Here is a 9196-nt window from a genome sequence, read left to right on the forward strand (position 1 = left end):
GCGCCGATACCGTCAGCGCCGCGGTTTGGCGATCCTCTCGCTCCCACAGTACGCTCTCGTAGACTGCCGTTCCTCTAGCCGCGCCGCCACCTCTGGATACGTTCTTGTGGAAGGCGCCGGCGGTCAGCGCCGCCACCGCTGGTGAAGTTTCGTGTGGAGACGCACGGCGGTCAGCTTCTCCCACGGTACGCGCATTCTAGACTGAGGCCCCGTTCATGTCGGTGTAGCGCTGAAAGTGTTAGCTGATAGACGCTGTTAATCTCACTGTTTGCCGAAGTAGTTTACTGTCAATATGCTCTGCTTAAGAAGCTTCCTTGCCCTGTTCTGCACTCAATCTGCTTAGCTAAGATGGCATGCCAAGGCCGATTAGTTGCTAAAATATCCTGCCATATATTTATTGTGACGTAGATTGCCATGGTCTAGTAGCTAATCTGTTAGCTGAAATAGCTCTACACCGTTTTATACTCGATCTTTGTTGCTGCGATGGCCTTCGATAGTTTGATGGCTGTGTGCTCGGCCTCATTGACTGCTGAAATAGCCTGCCATAATTTGGCACTCAAATCTGTTTGCTGAATTAGCTTTACATATATTTCGTTACTTAGATCTGCTCGTCCAAATATCTTGCCATAGCTTTAGACATCGACCTAGGTATTTTTTTCTGGACTTCATAAAAAAGCATATATGTTTTTCCTGTAATATCTAGTAGAATAACTAATTTGTATGTCTAATAGATGGACAGGACTTGGATAACTTCTGCTCAAAGATTCTCTGCTGCATATGTCGAGGGGGTTGAAAACTTCATGAACTTTATCAGAGCTAAGTATGGTGGTCCGAAATCAGATGTGCTCTGCCCATGTAGCAGTTGTATGAATTCAGTTACAAGACCCCATTCAACTGTGCAAAATCATCTACACTTGTATGGGAGGTCGGTCACATATACTAGGTGGGTTCATCATGGTGAAGCTGTGAACGTCAATGTTATTGACTATGCGGAAGCAGTAGATCACTATCTTGATCTGCCTGATGCTCAGGTGGAAGAGGAGGAGGAGGTGGTGGTGGCGGAGCCAGTGAGTTTGACCAACATTGAAAAATGCTACGAGATGCTCGTGCATTCCGTGAACTTTCACCCGCAGAAGAAAAATGGTGGGCCCGCATGTTGGAACAATGCAACGTTGCTGTCACCCTAGGAAATAAGCTGTCAGTATTCTCAGCTATGGTCACCTTTCTTCAGGTGAAGACATCTGAGCGGATGACCAACAAATCATTCGATGCGATGTTGGCTGCTTTCCGCGAATCTTTCCCAGATGCGTCTGAGCTGCCACACACCTACAGTAAAATGAAGAATTTCCTTTGTGCAGTTGGAATTGGATATGATATGATCCATGTTTGTAAGAATAATTGTGTTCTATTCCGGAAGGATTATGCCAACTTAAGTGAATGCCCGAAATGCAAATCATCAAGATGGAAAGATGGCGATGCTGTGAAGAGGATTCCTCATAATGTCCCGAGACATTTTCCAATTACACCAAGATTGCAGAGGTTGTTTCATGATGATGAAACAAGATAGGATGTACTGTGGCATTCTAGGAACTAGGAGTACAGAGATCAGAATGTAATGAGCCATCCATCTCATGGCAATGAGTGGAAAAGCTTCAATGATAAACACAAAGAGTTTGCTGCTGACCCGAGAAACATTAGACTTGGCTTAGCTTCAGATGGATTTAACCCATTTGGCCACTAGAGCGCCACATATAGCATGTGGCCAGTGCTTGTTATCCCTTACAACATGCCTCCAAATGTCTGCACCGAAGAATCAAACTACATGATGGCCTTGCTCATCCCAGGTCCAAACAGTGCTGGAAAGGATTTTGATTTGTTCATGGAGCCTCTTGTGGAGGAACTTCAACAGCTATGGAAGGGTGTTCTCACTCAAGACCTATATAGCAGCCCACCAGCTGATTTCTTTCTGCGTGCTGTTATAATTTGGTTCATCCATGATTATCCGGCTTTGGGCACTATGTCAGGGCGAACGACACATGGTTACAATGCATGTGTTCGCTGTGACAGGAATCCGCTGTCATACACAATACTTAGCAAGATCTGTTACACTGGACACCGCCGTTTCCTTGCCAAGGACAAGCCGCATCCTAGAAAATACCGAAGACATGTGTTCAATGCAAAGCATGAAAACCGTGATGCGCCAAAGAGGCTCACCGCCGATGATTTGCAAGTGGAATTAGAGAAGGTCAGGCATATTACACCAGGAAACCATCCTGGTAATGGTAGCGGGAAAAGGAAGCGTGGCAGGGTAAAAGAGAGATTATTGTTTACCCGCAGGTCCACTTTGTGGGACTTGGAGTATTGGAAAGATTTGGATCTAAGGCATAATCTTGATGTGATGCACATCGAGAAAAATATATGTGACAGCATTATCGGCCCACTTCTTAATATTGAAGGCAATACGAAAGATACCTTAAAATCTAGGATTGATTTGACACACCTGGGTATCAGAAAGGATTTGTAGGTGCAAGATGAAGGTAAACCACGGGATATGGCACCAGCTGTGTACGTCTTAGACAAGGTAAAAAGAAAAGAATTCTGCGAGGTCCTGTCACGTGTGAGATTCCCACATGGATTTGCTTCCAACCCTGAAAGGAGAGTTAGTGCAGATGGAAACAAGGTACAAGGTTTGAAAACTCATGACGACCACGTCCTACTTTAAAGGGTTTTACCTATTATCCTTAGAGGATTGGGCTGCCCTGACTTATACAGAGCATTTGCAGAGTTGGGACAATTCTTCAGGGAACTCTGCAGTAGGAATATCAGGATAGATGCTTTGGAGCGTCTTAGAGACAAGATACCAACTATCCTATGCGACCTTGAGAAGATATATCCTCCAGCCTTCTTTGATGTGATGGTGCATTTGGCTGTTCATCTACCTGATGAGGCACTACTTAGAGGTCCAGTACAGTATGGCTGGATATACCCTATTGAAAGGCGGCTAGGCACTTTCAAGGGCTATGTTAGGAACAAAGCTAGACCCGAGGGTTCCATTGTAGAGGCCTACATTGCTACAGAAGCGTTGACATTCTGCTCAAAATACATTCAAATAGCTGATCAGCTTAGCAAAGAGGTGGGTGAAGACAATCCCGGGCTCAATGTTTTCGATTATTCTGTTTGAGTTACAGGGAAGAGTCGACAAGAGGACAAATCTAAAGATTTGGACAAAATTGTTTGGTATGTGTTGAATAACTGTCCTGAGATACTACCTTATATCAAGTAAGTACAATACTGCAGCTTATACATCGTAATCTACTAAACTTGCAGCACATTCTTATATATTTAGATGTTTGACGCGATCACTATGTTGTGCAGCATCTACAAAGAGGAGTTACTGCCGCAAAATCCAAGAAACATTGACAAACTGGTTATGGCAAGATTTACGAAATGGTTCAAGAACCATGTAAGCTTTTGAAGTGCACTGTCATTTTTTTTAATATATTGAGTACATAAGATGATCAACTTGTCTATTTTCTAACCATAGGTTAAGAAGATGCGGGAGGATGGGCAGGCAGTTGATGATGCCCTTTACTCACTAGAAATGGGTCCTGATACTTGGGTAAGACATTATGAATCTTGCGTTGTTGGAGATGTGCGCTACAACACCCTTGCACGAGACGAAGGCAGGAAGACACAAAACAGTGCCATCATGAGCACGGATACGTATGACAAAGAGACAACTAAAATGTATGCTAACATAACAGACATTATTCAGTTGCAGTATATCTCCAGTTTCGAGGATCATCGGTGTGTGGTTCTGTTGTGCTGTCATTGGTATAACCTGTTTTCCAGGATCGCAAAACCCAAAGCTGATGATTATTTCAAATCCATCAATGTCAAGGCAGCATACCAAACCAACGAGCCTTTTATTTTGGCAAATCAAGCAACACAGATATTTTTCTTGGAAGACACATTTGCACGTAGCGATGACTAGAGAGTATTGCAAAGGTTTGAGCAGAGGAATTCGTTTAATGATGTTGCACAACAAGATGATGCTTACACTGTTCCTAATGTACAAGATAACACAGATGTTCCTAATATCTTTGAGAACCATCACGTCAATGACGCCAGCGAAAAGATTGTCTGTCGTGCTGTGGACATACAAGAGTTGATCAAGAAGAGGCCAACATTCGAGGACGTTGATGACGAAGAAGAAGATGACACCATGGGGAATTACGATTCAGACTGATACACATGGTGAAGATGTTGACGCTGCTGCTGCGGATGATGATTACATTGCTTTTGTCGTATTTGCCTGTCAGAAGACATTTTTTTATCTACTATGTGAAATTGTGTTTGCTATGACAACTGAAACCTGATGAACATGTTGTTTAGTATTTTGCTGTGAGAACATCACTGGTTATGTATGCTGATTTGTGTTTGGTGATTGTATGACAACTAAAACATGATGACATTGTTGTTTAGTTGTACTCATATTTGGCTGTGAAACTTGAATTTGATGACATAGTTTTCTGTTGGACTGCAATTTGCTCAACGTCTTCGAATGAGAACAAAGCTGACCCGTCAGGGCCTCTGCTATTTATTTATTTATATGAGCAAAAGGGGATACCCCCTGATTTCCGTTAATAGAAATCATTAGATGTTCACAACACTACGCCCAGCCTGCTACACAGGTTTCATTCATTACTAGTTCCAGCAAAGTGCTCATGTCGTAGCCACTGAATACATCACGAGTGCTACATACACTGCAAATAAAGAGACAATCATCCTACAGAGCACATCGATTTTTCCCATTATCTTCACAAGCTCTTTCATCTCCTCATTGTTGTCAAGGCCGTTCAGCAGCTGTTGCTTGGCCATGATCAGAGGAACTGCATCTTTAAGCTTCTGCTCTGCATCTTCCTCTTCTGTTGTTCCTTTAGTTACTTGTCCAACACCCCAACCTGTTGGTATTAGGATTCCTCGGCTAACCAAATAATCAGCATAGTTGCATTCCCCCACATCAGCAACTTCCCAGAAATACAAATCACACAAATCTTCCCTTTTCTGCACAAATCAAATTGGTAGATCATCAACCAAACAATTAAAAAAATCAGCAGCTGAAAACAGCAGAACAACACTTAAACATATTATTACCCCATGATTTGGGCATTTGTAGAAGACTCGGCCAGGGTTGCGTATTGTGGTTGAGACGCGACGGATGACTCTGCGTGATTTGCAGCAGTGGCACCACACCAACGGCAGTGGGTTGCGATGAGCAATCGGCTGCGGTGCGTGTGCCGGTGAGGGTGTGATGAGACCCATAGGCGATGGTATGGGTTGCGACTTGTTGCATATCTGGTTGTTGCCTGCTGAAGAGCAGGTGGACGAGCAGCCAGCGGACATGGTTGCTGCAACCAGAGCTTCTGATGCTAGGCAGAGTAAGTAGAGAAGAGGAGAAGAGAACGTTGGATATGTCAGTTTCATTACTTGCAGAGTAGCATAGCACCATATATAGTCATAGTCTAGGTTTGGATTCGAACCAGCTACAGGAGCACGTCTTTCTTTTGTCTAAAACTCGACAACGTCTCATTACTGGTACACTAGCTTGTTCTGTACGCCTTCCCAAGTCTTTGATTTTCTTTCCCTTTTCTTGCGAGGAAGGAAGGAGGACAAAATTGAGAGTTCCTGGGACTCGAACCCAAGACCTCTCGGTTGAAAACCAAGGGTGTTATTCACTTATGTGGCGAACATTCCCTGTGAGAAGGACGAAAGACGAACGCATTTTCCTCGCAGTTTTCTTCCTATTTATAAAAAAGTATGCTACTTGGTGTCCGCTTAGTCAAAAAAACGATTGTGCCAACCTTGACCATTGGATTGACATTCAACGCCTGTCGCGTTTCTTCAGTCTCTTATTCCTCGAGCCGCCAAAGCCAAACCAGCGCCGGCGGGACCGCCTGCTCCCGCCTCCCACGGCCGGCCGTGATCTGCCCCTGCTCCTGTTCGTTCCCGTCCGAGGCCTCACCATCGTCCTCCGCCTTGGTTCGCTTGCCGTGGCGCCGCCCTCCGGTGTTGTCAACATGGTCAACAGCCGAGAGGAATAAGTAGATGACTGTACATGGTGAGGATGACAGTAGGGACCCAGCAGCGCGCGTAGTAATTTTGTTTTTTTGGGACGGAGAAGGGTATCAACTGGGTTGTGTGGGACCCGTGGCCCATCTAGCCCAGGCTTTTATTTCATATGTTTAGCACATGGCCATCCCAGTTTGTTTTTTTTTCTTTTTGAAAATTGCTAGCCAGCTATTTTGTTTTTTGCAGAATAACCAACGTAGGCCTACTTGCTTTTCTATGCCCTACTGGGCCGGAAATCTTTCAAGACGAGGAGGGATGCATTTTGCCCAGAAAATAGGCTATAAGTAATAAGAAATGGGCTATAAGTAATAATAAATGGGCTGTAAAATGAAAAAATACAGCAAACAGACAATTAGTTCCAAAATACTGTTTCTTTTGGATTTTGATATTTTAAATTTCATTGTTTTTGTGCGGGTAAAATTTCATTGAATTGAAATTAAGGTATATTTAGATTTAAAATTAATTTGAATCTGGCTAGAAATTTCGGGCTGTATGCTGTTTGGGACAGATTTGGAGGCTGACTTGTGGGTCTACTAGGTTGACGTGTACTTTGGCTTTGTCAACTTAGTCCACAAACGATTCTAGCAGCAGTGACCGTTGGATGTTAATCCAATGGCCGTGCCGCTTCTTCAATATCTTATCTTCTTCCTCCAGCCGCCCAAACCAGCTCCGGTGGGACTTCCTGCTCCCGCCTCCCGTGGCCGGCTATGCTGCAGCACAAGCTGCACCGCCCCACCCTACTTCATTGCTGGCTAGGCCATTCCTCTACTCACCCACACCTCCTGTTATTTTCCGGCGACGGCAGCCGGACCAGTAAACCCTCGTACTCTCCACCGCGTGGGCAACCATTGCCGAGTCTTCCCCGGCTCCGTGTCGTTCCCTTCCTAGGCCTCGCGTCGTCCACCGCCATGGTGCTCTCGGCGCGGCCTGGTCAACTTGGTCAATGAACGACATCCATCGGCCGTGGACTGTATGCGCAAAATAATGATTCCTCCACCTGACAGCTGCGACCCACCGGAAGGGCCTCTGTATTTCGCGAAAAAAACGTTCCCCCCGCTGACATGTCGGACCCACCAGCTATATTTTCGCACGCAAGGAAGTGCCTCCTTATTACGCACAAAAAAATGAATACCCCCTGCTAGCTGGGACCCACCATAGTGGGAGGATGACTTGTGGGCCAACAAAGTTGACGGGGACGGAGGGCTTTGTCAACTTAGTCAATATGAACGATTCTAGCTCCAGTGACCGTACGATGTCCATCCAACGACCGTAGTGCTTCTTCAACCTCTGGTCTCCTTGCTCCAGCCGCCCAAAGCAGCGTTGGTCGTGCCGCATGCTCCTGCCTCCCGTGGCCGGCTATGCTGCCGCGGAGGCCTCACCGCCCCCTACCATTCCCACAGCTGGCCAGGCCCTGCGGCGACGGCAGCCTCACACCGCAGCCGAACCAGTGAACCCGCGTACTCCTCTCCACGCGGGCTTCCACTGCCGCATCTTCCCCGGCTTCACGTCGTCCCCTTCCTAGGCCTCGCCGTCGTCCACCACCGTGGTGCTCTCCGCACGGCGTGGTCAACATGGTCAAGGAACGACTTCCATCGGAAGAGTACTGTACGTGGAGAGGCTGACAGCTGGGTCCATGGCCACAGCCCAGTTTTTTTGTGATTTTCCAAGTAAGTCGCTTTGTTAGGCCTGTTGGGCTGCAAATCTTTCAAGACGAGGAGAGATTTCATTCGGCTGGCCAAGAAAATGGCCCATCAGTAATGAGAAATGGGCAGTACATTTTTAAAACACATCAAACCGGCAATTAGTTTCAAATATCTTTTTTTCATTTCAAGATTTTAAATTACATTAATTTTTATGCGTGGAGAATTTGTTGGATTTTATATTGATATACATTTATTTTTAAAATCAGTTTGAACGTGAGTCGAAATTTCGGGATTAAAAACAGTTCGGACCACACCGAAATATGCAAAATTTCGTATAATTTTTTAACCGTGGCCACAATTTGGGCTGTAATGCTAACAGAAAGAATATGGGCTCCAAAAAACCCCTAAGAATTAGCAAATGGGCTGAAATTTATTAGAAATAATGGCAGATGGGTTGTATGCTGTTTTCCACAGATTTGAGGCTTTCCTAAAAAAAGGTTGACGCACAAGCAGTGACTGTTGGATGTCCATCCAACAGCCGTCGTGCTTCTTCAATCTCTACTCTTCCTGCTCCAGCCGCTCAAACAAGCGCCGGCAGGACTGCCTGCTCTCTCCTCCCCGCAGCCGACTGTGCTGCCGCGCATGCCTCACCGCCCCATCGTACTCCCATCGTTGGCCTAGCCATCCCTCTACTCACCCACACCTGTTGTTATTCTCCGGCGACGGCAGACGAACCAGTAAATCCTCGTACAATCGTACTCCCCTCCGCGTGGGAAACAATTGCCGAGTCTTCCCTGCCTCCTTGTCGTTCCCTTCCTAGGCCTCGCCGTCGTCCACCGCCCTGGTGCTCTCGGCGCGACCTGGTCAACGTGGTCAACGACCGACATGCATCTGAAGTGGACTGTACGTGGAGAGGCCGACAGCTGGGTCCACGGCCGCACGCAAGGAAATGCCTCCTTATTACGCGCAAAATAATGATTCCTCCACCTGACATCAGGGACCCACCGAAAGGGCCTCTGTATTTCGCGAAAAAATGTTACCGCCGCTGACAGCTTGGACCCACCAGCTATATCTTCGCACGTAAGGAAGTGCCTCCTTATTACGCACAAAAAAATGAATACTCCCCCTGTTAGCTGGGACCCAGTATAGTGGCAGGCTGACTTGTGGGCCTACTAAGTTGATGGGGACGGAGGGCTTTGTCAACTTAGTCAATATGCACGATTCTAGCTCCAGTGACCGTACGATGTCCATGCAACGGCCGTAGTGCTTCTTCAACCTCTGGTCTTCTTGCTCCAGCTGCCCAAACCAGCGCTGGTCGTGCCTCGTGCTCCTGCCTCCCGTGGCCGGCTACGATGCGGCGGAGGCCTCACCTCACCTTACTACTCCCACCGCTGGCCAGGCCATCCCTCTACTCACCCACA

The sequence above is a fragment of the Triticum aestivum genome, chromosome 2A (assembly GCF_018294505.1).
Source record: "Triticum aestivum cultivar Chinese Spring chromosome 2A, IWGSC CS RefSeq v2.1, whole genome shotgun sequence".
NCBI lineage: Eukaryota > Viridiplantae > Streptophyta > Magnoliopsida > Poales > Poaceae > Triticum > Triticum aestivum.